We start from the raw sequence: 25,499 nt of genomic DNA on the forward strand, positions 1-25,499 counted from the left end.
ATGATGGACCAGGACAACTCCAGTAGGGATAACAGGTTAACATGATGGACCAGGACAACTCCAGTAGGGATAACAGGTTAACATGATGGACCAGGACAACTCCAGTAGGGATAACACAAATGGTTAACATGATGGACCAGGACAACTCCAGTAGGGATAACAGGTTAACATGATGGACCAGGACAACTCCAGTAGGGATAACAGGTTAACATGATGGACCAGGACAACTCCAGTAGGGATAACAGGTTAACATGATGGACCAGGACAACTCCAGTAGGGATAACAGGTTAACATGATGGACCAGGACAACTCCAGTAGGGATAACAACAGGTTAACATGATGGACCAGGACAACTCCAGTAGGGATAACAGGTTAACATGATGGACCAGGACAACTCCAGTAGGGATAACACGGTTAACATGATGGACCAGGACAACTCCATTAGGGATAACAGGTTAACATGATGGACCAGGACAACTCCAGTAGGGATAACAGGTTAACATGATGGACCAGGACAACTCCAGTAGGGATAACAGGTTAACATGATGGACCAGGACAACTCCAGTAGGGATAACAGGTTAACATGATGGACCAGGACAACTCCAGTAGGGATAACACAACGGTTAACATGATGGACCAGGACAACTCCAGTAGGGATAACAGGTTAACATGATGGACCAGGACAACTCCAGTAGGGATACACAAGGTTAACATGATGGACCAGGACAACTCCAGTAGGGATAACAGGTTAACATGATGGACCAGGACAACTCCAGTAGGGATAACAGGTTAACATGATGGACCAGGACAACTCCAGTAGGGATAACACAACAGGTTAACATGATGGACCAGGACAACTCCAGTAGGGATAACAGGTTAACATGATGGACCAGGACAACTCCAGTAGGGATAACAGGTTAACATGATGGACCAGGACAACTCCAGTAGGGATAACAGGTTAACATGATGGACCAGGACAACTCCAGTAGGGATAACACAGGTTAACATGATGGACCAGGACAACTCCAGTAGGGATAACAGGTTAACATGATGGACCAGGACAACTCCAGTAGGGATAACACGGTTAACATGATGGACCAGGACAACTCCAGTAGGGATAACAGGTTAACATGATGGACCAGGACAACTCCAGTAGGGATAACAGGTTAACATGATGGACCAGGACAACTCCAGTAGGGATAACACAGGTTAACATGATGGACCAGGACAACTCCAGTAGGGATAACAGGTTAACATGATGGACCAGGACAACTCCAGTAGGGATAACAGGTTAACATGATGGACCAGGACAACTCCAGTAGGGATAACAGGTTAACATGATGGACCAGGACAACTCCAGTAGGGATCCAACAGGTTAACATGATGGACCAGGACAACTCCAGTAGGGATAACAGGTTAACATGATGGACCAGGACAACTCCAGTAGGGATAACAGGTTAACATGATGGACCAGGACAACTCCAGTAGGGATAACAGGTTAACATGATGGACCAGGACAACTCCAGTAGGGATAACAGGTTAACATGATGGACCAGGACAACTCCAGTAGGGATAACAAAGGTTAACATGATGGACCAGGACAACTCCAGTAGGGATAACAGGTTAGCATGATGGACCAGGACAACTCCAGTAGGGATAACAGGTTAACATGATGGACCAGGACAACTCCAGTAGGGATAACAAGGTTAACATGATGGACCAGGACAACTCCAGTAGGGATAACAGGTTAACATGATGGACCAGGACAACTCCAGTAGGGATAACACAAGAGGTTAGCATGATGGACCAGGACAACTCCAGTAGGGATAACAGGTTAACATGATGGACCAGGACAACTCCAGTAGGGATAACAGGTTAACATGATGGACCAGGACAACTCCAGTAGGGATAACAGGTTAGCATGATGGACCAGGGACAACTCCAGTAGGGAAAACAGGTTAACATGATGGACCAGGACAACTCCAGTAGGGATAACAGGTTAACATGATGGACCAGGACAACTCCAGTAGGGATAACAGGTTAACATGATGGACCAGGACAACTCCAGTAGGGATAACAGGTTAACATGATGGACCAGGACAACTCCAGTAGGGATAACAGGTTAACATGATGGACCAGGACAACTCCAGTAGGGATACCAGGTTTACATGATGGACCAGGACAACTCCAGTAGTGATAACAGGTTAACATGATGGACCAGGACAACTCCAGTAGGGATAACAGGTTAACATGATGGACCAGGACAACTCCAGTAGGTATAACAGGTTAACATGATGGACCAGGACAACTCCAGTAGGGATAACCGGTTAGCATGATGGACCAGGACAACTCCAATAGGGATTACAGGTTAACATGATGGACCAGGACAACTCCAGTAGGGATAACACAAGAGGTTAGCATGATGGACCAGGACAACTCCAGTAGGGATAACAGGTTAACATGATGGACCAGGACAACTCCAGTAGGGATAACAGGTTAACATGATGGACCAGGACAACTCCAGTAGGGATAACAGGTTAACATGATGGACCAGGACAACTCCAGTAGGGATAACAGGTTAACATGATGGACCAGGACAACTCCAGTATGGATAACAAGGTTAACATGATGGACCAGGACAACTCCAGTAGGGATAACAGGTTAACATGATGGACCAGGACAACTCCAGTAGGGATAACAGGTTAACATGATGGACCAGGACAACTCCAGTAGGGATAACAGGTTAACATGATGGACCAGGACAACTCCAGTAGGGATAACAGGTTAACATGATGGACCAGGACAACTCCAGTAGGGATAACACAAGAGGTTAGCATGATGGACCAGGACAACTCCAGTAGGGATAACAGGTTAACATGATGGACCAGGACAACTCCAGTAGGGATAACAGGTTAACATGATGGACCAGGACAACTCCAGTAGGGATAACACAACAGGTTAACATGATGGACCAGGACAACTCCAGTAGGGACAACAGGTTAACATGATGGACCAGGACAACTCCAGTAGGGATAACACAACAGGTTAACATGATGGACCAGGACAACTCCACTAGGGATAACAGGTTAACATGATGGACCAGGACAACTCCAGTAGGGTTAACACAACAGGTTAACATGATGGACTACGACAACTCCAGTAGGGATAACAGGTTAACATGATGGACCAGGACAACTCCAGTAGGGATAACAGGTTAACATGATGGACCAGGACAACTCCAGTAGGGATAACAGGTTAACATGATGGACCAGGACAACTCCAGTAGGGATAACACAACAGGTTAACATGATGGACCAGGACAACTCCAGTAGGGATAACAGGTTAACATGATGGACCAGGACAACTCCAGTAGGGATTACACAACAGATTAACATGATGGACCAGGACAACTCCAGTAGGGATAACAGGTTAACATGATGGACCAGGACAACTCCAGTAGGGATAACAGGTTAACATGATGGACCAGGACAACTCCAGATAGGATAACACAACAGGTTAACATGATGGACCAGGACAACTCCACTAGGGATAACAGGTTAGCATGATGGACCAGGGACAACTCCAGTAGGGATAACAGGTTAACATGATGGACCAGGACAACTCCATTAGGGATAACAGGTTAACATGATGGACCAGGACGACTCCAGTAGGGAAAACAGGTTAACATGATGGACCAGGACAACTCCAGTAGGGATAACAGGTTAACATGATGGACCAGGACAACTCCAGTAGGGATAACAGGTTAGCATGATGGACCAGGACAACTCCAGTAGGGATAACAGGTTAACATGATGGACCAGGACAACTCCAGTAGGGATAACAGGTTAACATGATGGACCAGGACAACTCCAGTAGGGATAACAGGTTAACATGATGGACCAGGACAACTCCAGTAGGGATAACAGGTTAACATGATGGACCAGGACAACTCCAGTAGGGATAACCGGTTAGCATGATGGACCAGGACAACTCCAGTAGGGATTACAGGTTAACATGATGGACCAGGACAACTCCAGTAGGGATAACACAACAGGTTAGCATGATGGACCAGGACAACTCCAGTAGGGATAACAGGTTTACATGATGGACCAGGACAACTCCAGTAGGGATAACAGGTTAACATGATGGACCAGGACAACTCCAGTAGGGATAACAGGTTAACATGATGGACCAGGACAACTCCAGTAGGGATAACAGGTTAGCATGATCGACCGCGACAACTCCAGTAGGGATAACAGGTTAACATGATGGACCAGGACAACTCCTGTAGGGATAACAGGTTAACATGATGGACCAGGACAACTCCAGTAGGGATAACAGGTTAACATGATGGACCAGGACAACTCCAGTCGGGATAACAGGTTAACATGATGGACCAGGACAACTCCAGTAGGGATAACAGGTTAACATGATGGACCAGGACAACTCCAGTAGGGATAACACAACAGGTTAACATGATGGACCAGGACAACTCCAGTAGGGATAACAGGTTAACATGATGGACCAGGACAACTCCAGTAGGGATAACAGGTTAACATGATGGACCAGGACAACTCCAGTAGGGATAACAGGTTAACATGATGGACCAGGACAACTCCAGTAGGGATAACACAACAGGTTAACATGATGGACCAGGACAACTCCAGTAGGGATAACAGGTTAACATGATGGACCAGGACAACTCCAGTAGGGATTACACAACAGGTTAACATGATGGACCAGGACAACTCCAGTAGGGATAACAGGTTAACATGATGGACCAGGACAACTCCAGTAGGGATAACAGGTTAACATGATGGACCAGGACAACTCCAGATAGGATAACACAACAGGTTAACATGATGGACCAGGACAACTCCACTAGGGATAACAGGTTAGCATGATGGACCAGGACAACTCCAGTAGGGATAACAGGTTAACATGATGGACCAGGACAACTCCATTAGGGATAACAGGTTAACATGATGGACCAGGACAACTCCAGTAGGGAAAACAGGTTAACATGATGGACCAGGACAACTCCAGTAGGGATAACAGGTTAACATGATGGACCAGGACAACTCCAGTAGGGATAACAGGTTAGCATGATGGACCAGGACAACTCCAGTAGGGATAACAAGGTTAACATGATGGACCAGGACAACTCCAGTAGGGATAACAGGTTAACATGATGGACCAGGACAACTCCAGTAGGGATAACAGGTTAACATGATGGACCAGGACAACTCCAGTAGGGATAACAGGTTAACATGATGGACCAGGACAACTCCAGTAGGGATAACAGGTTAGCATGATGGACCAGGACAACTCCAGTAGGGATTACAGGTTAACATGATGGACCAGGACAACTCCAGTAGGGATAACACAACAGGTTAGCATGATGGACCAGGACAACTCCAGTAGGGATAACAGGTTAACATGATGGACCAGGACAACTCCAGTAGGGATAACAGGTTAACATGATGGACCAGGACAACTCCAGTAGGGATAACAGGTTAACATGATGGACCAGGACAACTCCAGTAGGGATAACAGGTTAGCATGATGGACCAGCGACAACTCCAGTAGGGATAACAGGTTAACATGATGGACCAGGACAACTCCTGTAGGGATAACAGGTTAACATGATGGACCAGGACAACTCCAGTAGGGATAACAGGTTAACATGATGGACCAGGACAACTCCAGTAGGGATAACAGGTTAACATGATGGACCAGGACAACTCCAGTAGGGATAACAGGTTAACATGATGGACCAGGACAACTCCAGTAGGGATAACACAACAGGTTAACATGATGGACCAGGACAACTCCAGTAGGGATAACAGGTTAACATGATGGACCAGGACAACTCCAGTAGGGATAACAGGTTAACATGATGGACCAGGACAACTCCAGTAGGGATAACAGGTTAACATGATGGACCAGGACAACTCCAGTAGGGATTACACAACAGGTTAACATGATGGACCAGGACAACTCCAGTAGGGATAACAGGTTAACATGATGGACCAGGACAACTCCAGTAGGGATAACAGGTTAACATGATGGACCAGGACAACTCCAGTAGGGATAACAGGTTAACATGATGGACCAGGACAACTCCAGTAGGGATAACAGGTTAACATGATGGACCAGGACAACTCCAGTAGGGATAACAGGTTAACATGATGGACCAGGACAACTCCAGTAGGGATAACAGGTTAGCATGATGGACCGGGACAACTCCAGTAGGGATAACAGGTTAACATGATGGACCAGGACAACTCCAGTAGGGATAACAGGTTAACATGATGGACCAGGACAACTCCAGTAGGGATAACAGGTTAACATGATGGACCAGGACAACTCCAGTAGGGATAACACAACAGGTTAGCATGATGGACCAGGACAACTCCAGTAGGGATAACAGGTTAACATGATGGACCAGGACAACTCCAGTAGGGATAACAGGTTAACATGATGGACCAGGACAACTCCAGTAGGGATAACAGGTTAGCATGATGGACCGGGACAACTCCAGTAGGGATAACAGGTTAACATGATGGACCGGGACAACTCCAGTAGGGATAACAGGTTAACATGATGGAGCAGGACAACTCCAGTAGGGATAAGAGGTTAACATGATGGACCAGGACAACTCCAGTATGGATAACAGGTTAACATGATGGACCAGGACAACTCCAGTAGGGATAACAGGTTAACATGATGGACCAGGACAACTCCAGTAGGGATAACAGGTTAACATGATGGACCAGGACAACTCCAGTAGTGATAACAGGTTAACATGATGGACCAGGACAACTCCAGTAGGGATAACAGGTTAACATGATGGACCAGGACAACTCCAGTAGGTATAACAGGTTAACATGATGGACCAGGACAACTCCAGTAGGGATAACCGGTTAGCATGATGGACCAGGACAACTCCAGTAGGGATTACAGGTTAACATGATGGACCAGGACAACTCCAGTAGGGATAACACAAGAGGTTAGCATGATGGACCAGGACAACTCCAGTAGGGATAACAGGTTAACATGATGGACCAGGACAACTCCAGTAGGGATAACAGGTTAACATGATGGTCCAGGACAACTCCAGTAGGGATAACAGGTTAACATGATGGACCAGGACAACTCCAGTAGGGATAACAGGTTAACATGATGGACCAGGACAACTCCAGTATGGATAACACAACAGGTTAACATGATGGACCAGGACAACTCCAGTAGGGATAACAGGTTAACATGATGGACCAGGACAACTCCAGTAGGGATAACAGGTTAACATGATGGACCAGGACAACTCCAGTAGGGATAACAGGTTAACATGATGGACCAGGACAACTCCAGTAGGGATAACAGGTTAACATGATGGACCAGGACATCTCCAATAGGGATAACAGGTTAACATGATGGACCAGGACAACTCCAGTAGGGATAACACAACAGGTTAGCATGATGGACCAGGACAACTCCAGTAGGGATAACAGGTTAACATGATGGACCAGGACAACTCCAGTTGGGATAACAGGTTAACATGATGGACCAGGACAACTCCAGTAGGGATAACACAACAGGTTAACATGATGGACCAGGACAACTCCAGTAGGGACAACAGGTTAACATGATGGACCAGGACAACTCCAGTAGGGATAACACAACAGGTTAACATGATGGACCAGGACAACTCCACTAGGGATAACAGGTTAACATGATGGAACAGGACAACTCCAGTAGGGTTAACACAACAGGTTAACATGATGGACTACGACAACTCCAGTAGGGATAACAGGTTAACATGATGGACCAGGACAACTCCAGTAGGGATAACAGGTTAACATGATGGACCAGGACAACTCCAGTAGGGATAACAGGTTAACATGATGGACCAGGACAACTCCAGTAGGGATAACACAACAGGTTAACATGATGGACCAGGACAACTCCAGTAGGGATAACAGGTTAACATGATGGACCAGGACAACTCCAGTAGGGATTACACAACAGATTAACATGATGGACCAGGACAACTCCAGTAGGGATAATAGGTTAACATGATGGACCAGGACAACTCCAGTAGGGCTAACAGGTTAACATGATGGACCAGGACAACTCCAGATAGGATAACACAACAGGTTAACATGATGGACCAGGACAACTCCACTAGGGATAACAGGTTAGCATGATGGACCAGGGACAACTCCAGTAGGGATAACAGGTTAACATGATGGACCAGGACAACTCCATTAGGGATAACAGGTTAACATGATGGACCAGGACGACTCCAGTAGGGAAAACAGGTTAACATGATGGACCAGGACAACTCCAGTAGGGATAACAGGTTAACATGATGGACCAGGACAACTCCAGTAGGGATAACAGGTTAGCATGATGGACCAGGACAACTCCAGTAGGGATAACAGGTTAACATGATGGACCAGGACAACTCCAGTAGGGATAACAGGTTAACATGATGGACCAGGACAACTCCAGTAGGGATAACAGGTTAACATGATGGACCAGGACAACTCCAGTAGGGATAACAGGTTAACATGATGGACCAGGACAACTCCAGTAGGGATAACCGGTTAGCATGATGGACCAGGACAACTCCAATAGGGATTACAGGTTAACATGATGGACCAGGACAACTCCAGTAGGGATAACACAACAGGTTAGCATGATGGACCAGGACAACTCCAGTAGGGATAACAGGTTAAACATGATGGACCAGGACAACTCCAGTAGGGATAACAGGTTAACATGATGGACCAGGACAACTCCAGTTGGGATAACAGGTTAACATGATGGACCAGGACAACTCCAGTAGGGATAACAGGTTAGCATGATCGACCGCGACAACTCCAGTAGGGATAACAGGTTAACATGATGGACCAGGACAACTCCAGTAGGGATAACAGGTTAACATGATGGACCAGGACAACTCCAGTAGGGATAACAGGTTAACATGATGGACCAGGACAACTCCAGTCGGGATAACAGGTTAACATGATGGACCAGGACAACTCCAGTAGGGATAACAGGTTAACATGATGGACCAGGACAACTCCAGTAGGGATAACACAACAGGTTAACATGATGGACCAGGACAACTCCAGTAGGGATAACCGGTTAGCATGATGGACCAGGACAACTCCAATAGGGATTACAGGTTAACATGATGGACCAGGACAACTCCAGTAGGGATAACACAACAGGTTATCATGATGGACCAGGACAACTCCAGTAGGGATAACAGGTTTACATGATGGACCAGGACAACTCCAGTAGGGATAACAGGTTAACATGATGGACCAGGACAACTCCAGTTGGGATAACAGGTTAACATGATGGACCAGGACAACTCCAGTAGGGATAACAGGTTAGCGTGATGGACCGGGACAACTCCAGTAGGGATAACAGGTTAACATGATGGACCAGGACAACTCCTGTAGGGATAACAGGTTAACATGATGGACCAGGACAACTCCAGTAGGGATAACAGGTTAACATGATGGACCAGGACAACTCCAGTCGGGATAACAGGTTAACATGATGGACCAGGACAACTCCAGTAGGGATAACAGGTTAACATGATGGACCAGGACAACTCCAGTAGGGATAACACAACAGGTTAACATGATGGACCAGGACAACTCCAGTAGGGATAACAGGTTAACATGATGGACCAGGACAACTCCAGTAGGGATAACAGGTTAACATGATGGACCAGGACAACTCCAGTAGGGATAACAGGTTAACATGATGGACCAGGACAACTCCAGTAGGGATAACACAACAGGTTAACATGATGGACCAGGACAACTCCAGTAGGGATAACAGGTTAACATGATGGACCAGGACAACTCCAGTAGGGATAACACAACAGGTTAACATGATGGACCAGGACAACTCCAGTAGGGATAACAGGTTAACATGATGGACCAGGACAACTCCAGTAGGGATAACAGGTTAACATGATGGACCAGGACAACTCCAGTAGGGATAACACCAGGTTAACATGATGGACCAGGACAACTCCACTAGGGATAACAGGTTAGCATGATGGACCAGGACAACTCCAGTAGGGATAACAGGTTAACATGATGGACCAGGACAACTCCATTAGGGATAACAGGTTAACATGATGGACCAGGACAACTCCAGTAGGGAAAACAGGTTAACATGATGGACCAGGACAACTCCAGTAGGGATAACAGGTTAACATGATGGACCAGGACAACTCCAGTAGGGATAACAGGTTAACATGATGGACCAGGACAACTCCAGTAGGGATAACACAAATGGTTAACATGATGGACCAGGACAACTCCAGTAGGGATAACAGGTTAACATGATGGACCAGGACAACTCCAGTAGGGATTACACAACAGGTTAACATGATGGACCAGGACAACTCCAGTAGGGATAATAGGTTAACATGATGGACCAGGACAACTCCATTAGGGATAACAGGTTAACATGATGGACCAGGACAACTCCAGATAGGATAACACAACAGGTTAACATGATGGACCAGGACAACTCCACTAGGGATAACAGGTTAGCATGATGGACCGGGACAACTCCAGTAGGGATAACAGGTTAACATGATGGACCAGGACAACTCCATTAGGGATAACAGGTTAACATGATGGACCAGGACAACTCCAGTAGGGATAACAGGTTAACATGATGGACCAGGACAACTCCAGTAGGGATAACAGGTTAACATGATGGACCAGGACAACTCCAGTAGGGATAACAGGTTAGCATGATGGACCAGGACAACTCCAGTAGGGATAACAGGTTAACATGATGGACCAGGACAACTCCAGTAGGGATAACAGGTTAACATGATGGACCAGGACAACTCCAGTAGGGATAACAGGTTAACATGATGGACCAGGACAACTCCAGTAGGGATAACAGGTTAACATGATGGACCAGGACAACTCCAGTAGGGATAACCGGTTAGCATGATGGACCAGGACAACTCCAATAGGGATTACAGGTTAACATGATGGACCAGGACAACTCCAGTAGGGATAACACAACAGGTTAGCATGATGGACCAGGACAACTCCAGTAGGGATAACAGGTTTACATGATGGACCAGGACAACTCCAGTAGGGATAACAGGTTAACATGATGGACCAGGACAACTCCAGTTGGGATAACAGGTTAACATGATGGACCAGGACAACTCCAGTAGGGATAACAGGTTAACATGATGGACCAGGACAACTCCAGTAGGGATAACAGGTTAACATGATGGACCAGGACAACTCCAGTAGGGATAACAGGTTAACATGATGGACCAGGACAACTCCAGTAGGGATAACAGGTTAACATGATGGACCAGGACAACTCCAGTAGGGATAACACAACAGGTTAACATGATGGACCAGGACAACTCCAGTAGGGATAACAGGTTAACATGATGGACCAGGACAACTCCAGTAGGGATAACAGGTTAACATGATGGACCAGGACAACTCCAGTAGGGATAACAGGTTAACATGATGGACCAGGACAACTCCAGTAGGGATTACACAACAGGTTAACATGATGGACCAGGACAACTCCAGTAGGGATAACAGGTTAACATGATGGACCAGGACAACTCCAGTAGGGATAACAGGTTAACATGATGGACCAGGACAACTCCAGTAGGGATAACAGGTTAACATGATGGACCAGGACAACTCCAGTAGGGATAACAGGTTAACATGATGGACCAGGACAACTCCAGTAGGGATAACACAACAGGTTAACATGATGGACCAGGACAACTCCAGTAGGGATAACAGGTTAACATGATGGACCAGGACAACTCCAGTAGGGATAACAGGTTAACATGATGGACCAGGACAACTCCAGTAGGGATAACAGGTTAACATGATGGACCAGGACAACTCCAGTAGGGATTACACAACAGGTTAACATGATGGACCAGGACAACTCCAGTAGGGATAACAGGTTAACATGATGGACCAGGACGACTCCAGTAGGGAAAACAGGTTAACATGATGGACCAGGACAACTCCAGTAGGGATAACAGGTTAACATGATGGACCAGGACAACTCCAGTAGGGATAACAGGTTAGCATGATGGACCAGGACAACTCCAGTAGGGATAACAGGTTAACATGATGGACCAGGACAACTCCAGTAGGGATAACAGGTTAACATGATGGACCAGGACAACTCCAGTAGGGATAACAGGTTAACATGATGGACCAGGACAACTCCAGTAGGGATAACAGGTTAACATGATGGACCAGGACAACTCCAGTAGGGATAACCGGTTAACATGATGGACCAGGACAACTCCAGTAGGGATTACAGGTTAACATGATGGACCAGGACAACTCCAGTAGGGATAACACAACAGGTTAGCATGATGGACCAGGACAACTCCAGTAGGGATAACAGGTTAACATGATGGACCAGGACAACTCCAGTAGGGATAACAGGTTAACATGATGGACCAGGACAACTCCAGTTGGGATAACAGGTTAACATGATGGACCAGGACAACTCCAGTAGGGATAACAGGTTAGCATGATCGACCAGCGACAACTCCAGTAGGGATAACAGGTTAACATGATGGACCAGGACAACTCCTGTAGGGATAACAGGTTAACATGATGGACCAGGACAACTCCAGTAGGGATAACAGGTTAACGTGATGGACCAGGACAACTCCAGTCGGGATAACAGGTTAACATGATGGACCAGGACAACTCCAGTAGGGATAACAGGTTAACATGATGGACCAGGACAACTCCAGTAGGGATAACACAACAGGTTAACATGATGGACCAGGACAACTCCAGTAGGGATAACCGGTTAGCATGATGGACCAGGACAACTCCAATAGGGATTACAGGTTAACATGATGGACCAGGACAACTCCAGTAGGGATAACACAACAGGTTAGCATGATGGACCAGGACAACTCCAGTAGGGATAACAGGTTTACATGATGGACCAGGACAACTCCAGTAGGGATAACAGGTTAACATGATGGACCAGGACAACTCCAGTAGGGATAACAGGTTAACATGATGGACCAGGACAACTCCAGTAGGGATAACAGGTTAACATGATCGACCACGACAACTCCAGTAGGGATAACAGGTTAACATGATGGACCAGGACAACTCCAGTAGGGATAACAGGTTAACATGATGGACCAGGACAACTCCAGTAGGGATAACAGGTTAACATGATGGACCAGGACAACTCCAGTAGGGATAACACGGTTAACATGATGGACCAGGACAACTCCAGTAGGGATAACAGGTTAACATGATGGCCCAGGACAACTCCAGTAGGGATAACACAACAGGTTAACATGATGGACCAGGACAACTCCAGTAGGGATAACAGGTTAACATGATGGACCAGGACAACTCCAGTAGGGATAACAGGTTAACATGATGGACCAGGACAACTCCAGTAGGGATAACAGGTTAACATGATGGACCAGGACAACTCCAGTAGGGATAACACAACAGGTTAACATGATGGACCAGGACAACTCCAGTAGGGATAACAGGTTAACATGATGGACCAGGACAACTCCAGTAGGGATCAAACAGGTTAACATGATGGACCAGGACAACTCCAGTAGGGATAACAAGGTTAACATGATGGACCAGGACAACTCCAGTAGGGATAACAGGTTAACATGATGGACCAGGACAACTCCAGATAGGGATAACACCAGGTTAACATGATGGACCAGGACAACTCCACTAGGGATAACAGGTTAGCATGATGGACCGGGACAACTCCAGTAGGGATAACAGGTTAACATGATGGACCAGGACAACTCCATTAGGGATAACAGGTTAACATGATGGACCAGGACAACTCCAGTAGGGAAAACAGGTTAACATGATGGACCAGGACAACTCCAGTAGGGATAACAGGTTAACATGATGGACCAGGACAACTCCAGTAGGGATAACAGGTTAACATGATGGACCAGGACAACTCCAGTAGGGATAACACAACAGGTTAACATGATGGACCAGGACAACTCCAGTAGGGATAACAGGTTAACATGATGGACCAGGACAACTCCAGTAGGGATTCACAACAGGTTAACATGATGGACCAGGACAACTCCAGTAGGGATAACAGGTTAACATGATGGACCAGGACAACTCCAGTAGGGATAACAGGTTAACATGATGGACCAGGACAACTCCAGTAGGGATAACACACAGGTTAACATGATGGACCAGGACAACTCCAGTAGGGATAACAGGTTAGCATGATGGACCAGGACAACTCCAGTAGGGATAACAAAAGGTTAACATGATGGACCAGGACAACTCCATTAGGGATAACAGGTTAACATGATGGACCAGGACAACTCCAGTAGGGATAACAGGTTAACATGATGGACCAGGACAACTCCAGTAGGGATAACAGGTTAACATGATGGACCAGGACAACTCCAGTAGGGATAACAGGTTAGCATGATGGACCAGGACAACTCCAGTAGGGATAACAGGTTAACATGATGGACCAGGACAACTCCAGTAGGGATAACAGGTTAACATGATGGACCAGGACAACTCCAGTAGGGATAACAGGTTAACATGATGGACCAGGACAACTCCAGTAGGGATAACAGGTTAACATGATGGACCAGGACAACTCCAGTAGGGATAACCGGTTAGCATGATGGACCAGGACAACTCCAATAGGGATTACAGGTTAACATGATGGACCAGGACAACTCCAGTAGGGATAACACAACAGGTTAGCATGATGGACCAGGACAACTCCAGTAGGGATAACAGGTTTACATGATGGACCAGGACAACTCCAGTAGGGATAACAGGTTAACATGATGGACCAGGACAACTCCAGTTGGGATAACAGGTTAACATGATGGACCAGGACAACTCCAGTAGGGATAACAGGTTAGCATGATGGACCAGGACAACTCCAGTAGGGATAACAGGTTAACATGATGGACCAGGACAACTCCTGTAGGGATAACAGGTTAACATGATGGACCAGGACAACTCCAGTAGGGATAACAGGTTAACATGATGGACCAGGACAACTCCAGTAGGGATAACAGGTTAACATGATGGACCAGGACAACTCCAGTAGGGATAACAGGTTAACATGATGGACCAGGACAACTCCAGTAGGGATAACACAGGTTAACATGATGGACCAGGACAACTCCAGTAGGGATAACAGGTTAACATGATGGACCAGGACAACTCCAGTAGGGATAACAGGTTAACATGATGGACCAGGACAACTCCAGTAGGGATAACAGGTTAACATGATGGACCAGGACAACTCCAGTAGGGATACACAACAGGTTAACATGATGGACCAGGACAACTCCAGTAGGGATAACAGGTTAACATGATGGACCAGGACAACTCCAGTAGGGATAACAGGTTAACATGATGGACCAGGACAACTCCAGTAGGGATAACAGGTTAACATGATGGACCAGGACAACTCCAGTAGGGATAACAGGTTAACATGATGGACCAGGACAACTCCAGTAGGGATAACACAACAGGTTAACATGATGGACCAGGACAACTCCAGTAGGGATAACAGGTTAACATGATGGACCAGGACAACTCCAGTAGGGATAACAGGTTAACATGATGGACCAGGACAACTCCAGTAGGGATAACAGGTTAACATGATGGACCAGGACAACTCCAGTAGGGATTACACAACATGTTAACATGATGGACCAGGACAACTCCAGTAGGGATAACAGGTTAACATGATGGACCAGGACAACTCCAGTAGGGATAACAGGTTAACATGATGGACCAGGACAACTCCAGTAGGGATAACAGGTTAACATGATGGACCAGGACAACTCCAGTAGGGATAACAGGTTGACATGATGGACCAGGACAACTCCAGTAGGGATAACAGGTTAACATGATGGACCAGGACAACTCCAGTAGGGATAACAGGTTAGCATGATGGACCGGGACAACTCCAGTAGTGATAACAGGTTAACATGATGGACCGGGACAACTCCAGTAGGGATAACAGGTTAACATGATGGACCAGGACAACTCCAGTAGTGATAACAGGTTAACATGATGGACCAGGACAACTCCAGTAGGGATAACAGGTTAACATGATGGACCAGGACAACTCCAGTAGGTATAACAGGTTAAAATGATGGACCAGGACAACTCCAGTAGGGATAACCGGTTAGCATGATGGACCAGGACAACTCCAGTAGGGATTACAGGTTAACATGATGGACCAGGACAACTCCAGTAGGGATAACACAAGGTTAACATGATGGACCAGGACAACTCCAGTAGGGATAACAGGTTAACATGATGGACCAGGACAACTCCAGTAGGGATAACAGGTTAACATGATGGTCCAGGACAACTCCAGTAGGGATAACAGGTTAACATGATGGACCAGGACAACTCCAGTAGGGATAACAGGTTAACATGATGGACCAGGACAACTCCAGTATGGATAACACAACAGGTTAACATGATGGACCAGGACAACTCCAGTAGGGATAACAGGTTAACATGATGGACCAGGACAACTCCAGTAGGGATAACAGGTTAACATGATGGACCAGGACAACTCCAGTAGGGATAACAGGTTAACATGATGGACCAGGACAACTCCAGTAGGGATAACAGGTTAGCATGATGGACCAGGACAACTCCAATAGGGATAACAGGTTAACATGATGGACCAGGACAACTCCAGTAGGGATAACACAACAGGTTAGCATGATGGACCAGGACAACTCCAGTAGGGATAACAGGTTAACATGATGGACCAGGACAACTCCAGTTGGGATAACAGGTTAACATGATGGACCAGGACAACTCCAGTAGGGATAACACAACAGGTTAACATGATGGACCAGGACAACTCCAGTAGGGACAACAGGTTAACATGATGGACCAGGACAACTCCAGTAGGGATAACACAACAGGTTAACATGATGGACCAGGACAACTCCACTAGGGATAACAGGTTAACATGATGGAACAGGACAACTCCAGTAGGGTTAACACAACAGGTTAACATGATGGACTACGACAACTCCAGTAGGGATAACAGGTTAACATGATGGACCAGGACAACTCCAGTAGGGATAACAGGTTAACATGATGGACCAGGACAACTCCAGTAGGGATAACAGGTTAACATGATGGACCAGGACAACTCCAGTAGGGATAACACAACAGGTTAACATGATGGACCAGGACAACTCCAGTAGGGATAACAGGTTAACATGATGGACCAGGACAACTCCAGTAGGGATTACACAACAGGTTAACATGATGGACCAGGACAACTCCAGTAGGGATAACAGGTTAACATGATGGACCAGGACAACTCCAGTAGGGATAACAGGTTAACATGATGGACCAGGACAACTCCAGATAGGATAACACAACAGGTTAACATGATGGACCAGGACAACTCCACTAGGGATAACAGGTTAGCATGATGGACCGGGACAACTCCAGTAGGGATAACAGGTTAACATGATGGACCAGGACAACTCCATTAGGGATAACAGGTTAACATGATGGACCAGGACAACTCCAGTAGGGAAAACAGGTTAACATGATGGACCAGGACAACTCCAGTAGGGATAACAGGTTAACATGATGGACCAGGACAACTCCAGTAGGGATAACAGGTTAGCATGATGGACCAGGACAACTCCAGTAGGGATAACAGGTTAACATGATGGACCAGGACAACTCCAGTAGGGATAACAGGTTAACATGATGGACCAGGACAACTCCAGTAGGGATAACAGGTTAACATGATGGACCAGGACAACTCCAGTAGGGATAACAGGTTAACATGATGGACCAGGACAACTCCAGTAGGGATAACCGGTTAGCATGATGGACCAGGACAACTCCAATAGGGATTACAGGTTAACATGATGGACCAGGACAACTCCAGTAGGGATAACACAACAGGTTAGCATGATGGACCAGGACAACTCCAGTAGGGATAACAGGTTTAACATGATGGACCAGGACAACTCCAGTAGGGATAACAGGTTAACATGATGGACCAGGACAACTCCAGTTGGGATAACAGGTTAACATGATGGACCAGGACAACTCCAGTAGGGATAACAGGTTAGCATGATCGACCGCGACAACTCCAGTAGGGATAACAGGTTAACATGATGGACCAGGACAACTCCTGTAGGGATAACAGGTTAACATGATGGACCAGGACAACTCCAGTAGGGATAACAGGTTAACGTGATGGACCAGGACAACTCCAGTCGGGATAACAGGTTAACATGATGGACCAGGACAACTCCAGTAGGGATAACAGGTTAACATGATGGACCAGGACAACTCCAGTAGGGATAACACAACAGGTTAACATGATGGACCAGGACAACTCCAGTAGGGATAACAGGTTAACATGATGGACCAGGACAACTCCAGTAGGGATAACAGGTTAACATGATGGACCAGGACAACTCCAGTAGGGATAACAGGTTAACATGATGGACCAGAACAACTCCAGTAGGGATTACACAACAGGTTAACATGATGGACCAGGACAACTCCAGTAGGGATAACAGGTTAACATGATGGACCAGGACAACTCCAGTAGGGATAACAGGTTAACATGATGGACCAGGACAACTCCAGTAGGGATAACAGGTTAACATGATGGACCAGGACAACTCCAGTAGGGATAACAGGTTAACATGATGGACCAGGACAACTCCAGTAGGGATAACAGGTTAACATGATGGACCAGGACAACTCCAGTAGGGATAACAGGTTAGCATGATGGACCAGGACAACTCCAGTAGTGATAACAGGTTAACATGATGGACCGGGACAACTCCAGTAGGGATAACAGGTTAACATGATGGACCAGGACAACTCCAGTAGGGATAACAGGTTAACATGATGGACCAGGACAACTCCAGTAGGGATAACACAACAGGTTAGCATGATGGACCAGGACAACTCCAGTAGGGAAAACAGGTTAACATGATGGACCAGGACAACTCCAGTAGGGATAACAGGTTAACATGATGGACCAGGACAACTCCAGTAGGGATAACAGGTTAGCATGATGGACCGGGACAACTCCAGTAGGGAAAACAGGTTAACATGATGGACCGGGACAACTCCAGTAGGGATAACAGGTTAACATGATGGAGCAGGACAACTCCAGTAGGGATAAGAGGTTAACATGATGGACCAGGACAACTCCAGTATGGGATAACAGGTTAACATGATGGACCAGGACAACTCCAGTAGGGATAACAGGTTAACATGATGGACCAGGACAACTCCAGTAGGGATACCAGGTTAACATGATGGACCAGGACAACTCCAGTAGTGATAACAGGTTAACATGATGGACCAGGACAACTCCAGTAGGGATAAAAGGTTAACATGATGGACCAGGACAACTCCAGTAGGTATAACAGGTTAACATGATGGACCAGGACAACTCCAGTAGGGATAACCGGTTAGCATGATGGACCAGGACAACTCCAATAGGGATTACAGGTTAACATGATGGACCAGGACAACTCCAGTAGGGATAACACAAGAGGTTAGCATGATGGACCAGGACAACTCCAGTAGGGATAACAGGTTAACATGATGGACCAGGACAACTCCAGTAGGGATAACAGGTTAACATGATGGACCAGGACAACTCCAGTAGGGATAACAGGTTAACATGATGGACCAGGACAACTCCAGTAGGGATAACAGGTTAACATGATGGACCAGGACAACTCCAGTATGGATAACACAACAGGTTAACATGATGGACCAGGACAACTCCAGTAGGGATAACAGGTTAACATGATGGACCAGGACAACTCCAGTAGGGATAACAGGTTAACATGATGGACCAGGACAACTCCAGTAGGGATAACAGGTTAACATGATGGACCAGGACAACTCCAGTAGGGATAACAGGTTAGCATGATGGACCAGGACAACTCCAATAGGGATAACACAGGTTAACATGATGGACCAGGACAACTCCAGTAGGGATAACACAGGTTAGCATGATGGACCAGGACAACTCCAGTAGGGATAACAGGTTAACATGATGGACCAGGACAACTCCAGTAGGGATAACAGGTTAACATGATGGACCAGGACAACTCCAGTAGGGATACACAACAGGTTAACATGATGGACCAGGACAACTCCAGTAGGGACAACAGGTTAACATGATGGACCAGGACAACTCCACTAGGGATAACAGGTTAACATGATGGAACAGGACAACTCCAGTAGGGTTAACACAACAGGTTAACATGATGGACTACGACAACTCCAGTAGGGATAACAGGTTAACATGATGGACCAGGACAACTCCAGTAGGGATAACAGGTTAACATGATGGACCAGGACAACTCCAGTAGGGATAACAGGTTAACATGATGGACCAGGACAACTCCAGTAGGGATAACACAACAGGTTAACATGATGGACCAGGACAACTCCAGTAGGGATAACAGGTTAACATGATGGACCAGGACAACTCCAGTAGGGATTACACAACAGGTTAACATGATGGACCAGGACAACTCCAGTAGGGATAACAGGTTAACATGATGGACCAGGACAACTCCAGTAGGGATAACAGGTTAACATGATGGACCAGGACAACTCCAGTAGGGATAACACAACAGGTTAACATGATGGACCAGGACAACTCCAGTAGGGATAACAGGTTAGCATGATGGACCAGGGACAACTCCAGTAGGGATAACAGGTTAACATGATGGACCAGGACAACTCCATTAGGGATAACAGGTTAACATGATGGACCAGGACGACTCCAGTAGGGAAAACAGGTTAACATGATGGACCAGGACAACTCCAGTAGGGATAACAGGTTAACATGATGGACCAGGACAACTCCAGTAGGGATAACAGGTTAGCATGATGGACCAGGACAACTCCAGTAGGGATAACAGGTTAACATGATGGACCAGGACAACTCCAGTAGGGATAACAGGTTAACATGATGGACCAGGACAACTCCAGTAGGGATAACAGGTTAACATGATGGACCAGGACAACTCCAGTAGGGATAACAGGTTAACATGATGGACCAGGACAACTCCAGTAGGGATAACCGGTTAGCATGATGGACCAGGACAACTCCAATAGGGATTACAGGTTAACATGATGGACCAGGACAACTCCAGTAGGGATAACACAACAGGTTAGCATGATGGACCAGGACAACTCCAGTAGGGATAACAGGTTTAAATGATGGACCAGGACAACTCCAGTAGGGATAACAGGTTAACATGATGGACCAGGACAACTCCAGTTGGGATAACAGGTTAACATGATGGACCAGGACAACTCCAGTAGGGATAACAGGTTAGCATGATCGACCGCGACAACTCCAGTAGGGATAACAGGTTAACATGATGGACCAGGACAACTCCAGTAGGGATAACCGGTTAGCATGATGGACCAGGACAACTCCAATAGGGATTACAGGTTAACATGATGGACCAGGACAACTCCAGTAGGGATAACAGGTTAGCATGATGGACCAGGACAACTCCAGTAGGGATAACAGGTTTAAATGATGGACCAGGACAACTCCAGTAGGGATAACAGGTTAACATGATGGACCAGGACAACTCCAGTTGGGATAACAGGTTAACATGATGGACCAGGACAACTCCAGTAGGGATAACAGGTTAGCATGATCGACCGCGACAACTCCAGTAGGGATAACAGGTTAACATGATGGACCAGGACAACTCCTGTAGGGATAACAGGTTAACATGATGGACCAGGACAACTCCAGTAGGGATAACAGGTTAACGTGATGGACCAGGACAACTCCAGTCGGGATAACAGGTTAACATGATGGACCAGGACAACTCCAGTAGGGATAACAGGTTAACATGATGGACCAGGACAACTCCAGTAGGGATAACACAAAAAGGTTAACATGATGGACCAGGACAACTCCAGTAGGGATAACAGGTTAACATGATGGACCAGGACAACTCCAGTAGGGATAACAGGTTAACATGATGGACCAGGACAACTCCAGTAGGGATAACAGGTTAACATGATGGACCAGGACAACTCCAGTAGGGATTACACAACAGGTTAACATGATGGACCAGGACAACTCCAGTAGGGATAACAGGTTAACATGATGGACCAGGACAACTCCAGTAGGGATAACAGGTTAACATGATGGACCAGGACAACTCCAGTAGGGATAACAGGTTAACATGATGGACCAGGACAACTCCAGTAGGGATAACAGGTTAACATGATGGACCAGGACAACTCCAGTAGGGATAACAGGTTAACATGATGGACCAGGACAACTCCAGTAGGGATAACAGGTTAGCATGATGGACCGGGACAACTCCAGTAGTGATAACAGGTTAACATGATGGACCGGGACAACTCCAGTAGGGATAACAGGTTAACATGATGGACCAGGACAACTCCAGTAGGGATAACAGGTTAACATGATGGACCAGGACAACTCCAGTAGGGATAACACAACAGGTTAGCATGATGGACCAGGACAACTCCAGTAGGGAAAACAGGTTAACATGATGGACCAGGACAACTCCAGTAGGGATAACAGGTTAACATGATGGACCAGGACAACTCCAGTAGGGATAACAGGTTAGCATGATGGACCGGGACAACTCCAGTAGGGAAAACAGGTTAACATGATGGACCGGGACAACTCCAGTAGGGATAACAGGTTAACATGATGGAGCAGGACAACTCCAGTAGGGATAAGAGGTTAACATGATGGACCAGGACAACTCCAGTATGGATAACAGGTTAACATGATGGACCAGGACAACTCCAGTAGGGATAACAGGTTAACATGATGGACCAGGACAACTCCAGTAGGGATAACAGGTTAACATGATGGACCAGGACAACTCCAGTAGGGATAACAGGTTAACATGATGGACCAGGACAACTCCAGTAGGGATAAAAGGTTAACATGATGGACCAGGACAACTCCAGTAGGTATAACAGGTTAACATGATGGACCAGGACAACTCCAGTAGGGATAACCGGTTAGCATGATGGACCAGGACAACTCCAATAGGGATTACAGGTTAACATGATGGACCAGGACAACTCCAGTAGGGATAACACAAGAGGTTAGCATGATGGACCAGGACAACTCCAGTAGGGATAACAGGTTAACATGATGGACCAGGACAACTCCAGTAGGGATAACAGGTTAACATGATGGTCAGGACAACTCCAGTAGGGATAACAGGTTAACATGATGGACCAGGACAACTCCAGTAGGGATAACAGGTTAACATGATGGACCAGGACAACTCCAGTATGGATAACACAACAGGTTAACATGATGGACTAGGACAACTCCAGTAGGGATAACAGGTTAACATGATGGACCAGGACAACTCCAGTAGGGATAACAGGTTAACATGATGGACCAGGACAACTCCAGTAGGGATAACAGGTTAACATGATGGACCAGGACAACTCCAGTAGGGATAACAGGTTAGCATGATGGACCAGGACAACTCCAATAGGGATAACAGGTTAACATGATGGACCAGGACAACTCCAGTAGGGATAACACAACAGGTTAGCATGATGGACCAGGACAACTCCAGTAGGGATAACAGGTTAACATGATGGACCAGGACAACTCCAGTAGGGATAACAGGTTAACATGATGGACCAGGACAACTCCAGTAGGGATAACACAACAGGTTAACATGATGGACCAGGACAACTCCAGTAGGGACAACAGGTTAACATGATGGACCAGGACAACTCCAGTAGGGATAACACAACAGGTTAACATGATGGACCAGGACAACTCCACTAGGGATAACAGGTTAACATGATGGAACAGGACAACTCCAGTAGGGTTAACACAACAGGTTAACATGATGGACTACGACAACTCCAGTAGGGATAACAGGTTAACATGATGGACCAGGACAACTCCAGTAGGGATAACAGGTTAACATGATGGACCAGGACAACTCCAGTAGGGATAACAGGTTAACATGATGGACCAGGACAACTCCAGTAGGGATAACACAACAGGTTAACATGATGGACCAGGACAACTCCAGTAGGGATAACAGGTTAACATGATGGACCAGGACAACTCCAGTAGGGATTACACAACAGATTAACATGATGGACCAGGACAACTCCAGTAGGGATAATAGGTTAACATGATGGACCAGGACAACTCCAGTAGGGATAACAGGTTAACATGATGGACCAGGACAACTCCAGATAGGATAACACAACAGGTTAACATGATGGACCAGGACAACTCCACTAGGGATAACAGGTTAGCATGATGGACAGGGACAACTCCAGTAGGGATAACAGGTTAACATGATGGACCAGGACAACTCCATTAGGGATAACAGGTTAACATGATGGACCAGGACGACTCCAGTAGGGAAAACAGGTTAACATGATGGACCAGGACAACTCCAGTAGGGATAACAGGTTAACATGATGGACCAGGACAACTCCAGTAGGGATAACAGGTTAGCATGATGGACCAGGACAACTCCAGTAGGGATAACAGGTTAACATGATGGACCAGGACAACTCCAGTAGGGATAACAGGTTAACATGATGGACCAGGACAACTCCAGTAGGGATAACAGGTTAACATGATGGACCAGGACAACTCCAGTAGGGATAACAGGTTAACATGATGGACCAGGACAACTCCAGTAGGGATAACCGGTTAGCATGATGGACCAGGACAACTCCAATAGGGATTACAGGTTAACATGATGGACCAGGACAACTCCAGTAGGGATAACACAACAGGTTAGCATGATGGACCAGGACAACTCCAGTAGGGATAACAGGTTTACATGATGGACCAGGACAACTCCAGTAGGGATAACAGGTTAACATGATGGACCAGGACAACTCCAGTTGGGATAACAGGTTAACATGATGGACCAGGACAACTCCAGTAGGGATAACAGGTTAGCATGATCGACCGCGACAACTCCAGTAGGGATAACAGGTTAACATGATGGACCAGGACAACTCCTGTAGGGATAACAGGTTAACATGATGGACCAGGACAACTCCAGTAGGGATAACAGGTTAACGTGATGGACCAGGACAACTCCAGTCGGGATAACAGGTTAACATGATGGACCAGGACAACTCCAGTAGGGATAACAGGTTAACATGATGGACCAGGACAACTCCAGTAGGGATAACACAACAGGTTAACATGATGGACCAGGACAACTCCAGTAGGGATAACAGGTTAACATGATGGACCAGGACAACTCCAGTAGGGATAACAGGTTAACATGATGGACCAGGACAACTCCAGTAGGGATAACAGGTTAACATGATGGACCAGGACAACTCCAGTAGGGATAACAC

This window comes from Salmo salar, chromosome ssa13, assembly GCF_905237065.1.
Source record: "Salmo salar chromosome ssa13, Ssal_v3.1, whole genome shotgun sequence".
In the NCBI taxonomy this organism is placed as follows: Eukaryota; Metazoa; Chordata; class Actinopteri; order Salmoniformes; family Salmonidae; genus Salmo; species Salmo salar.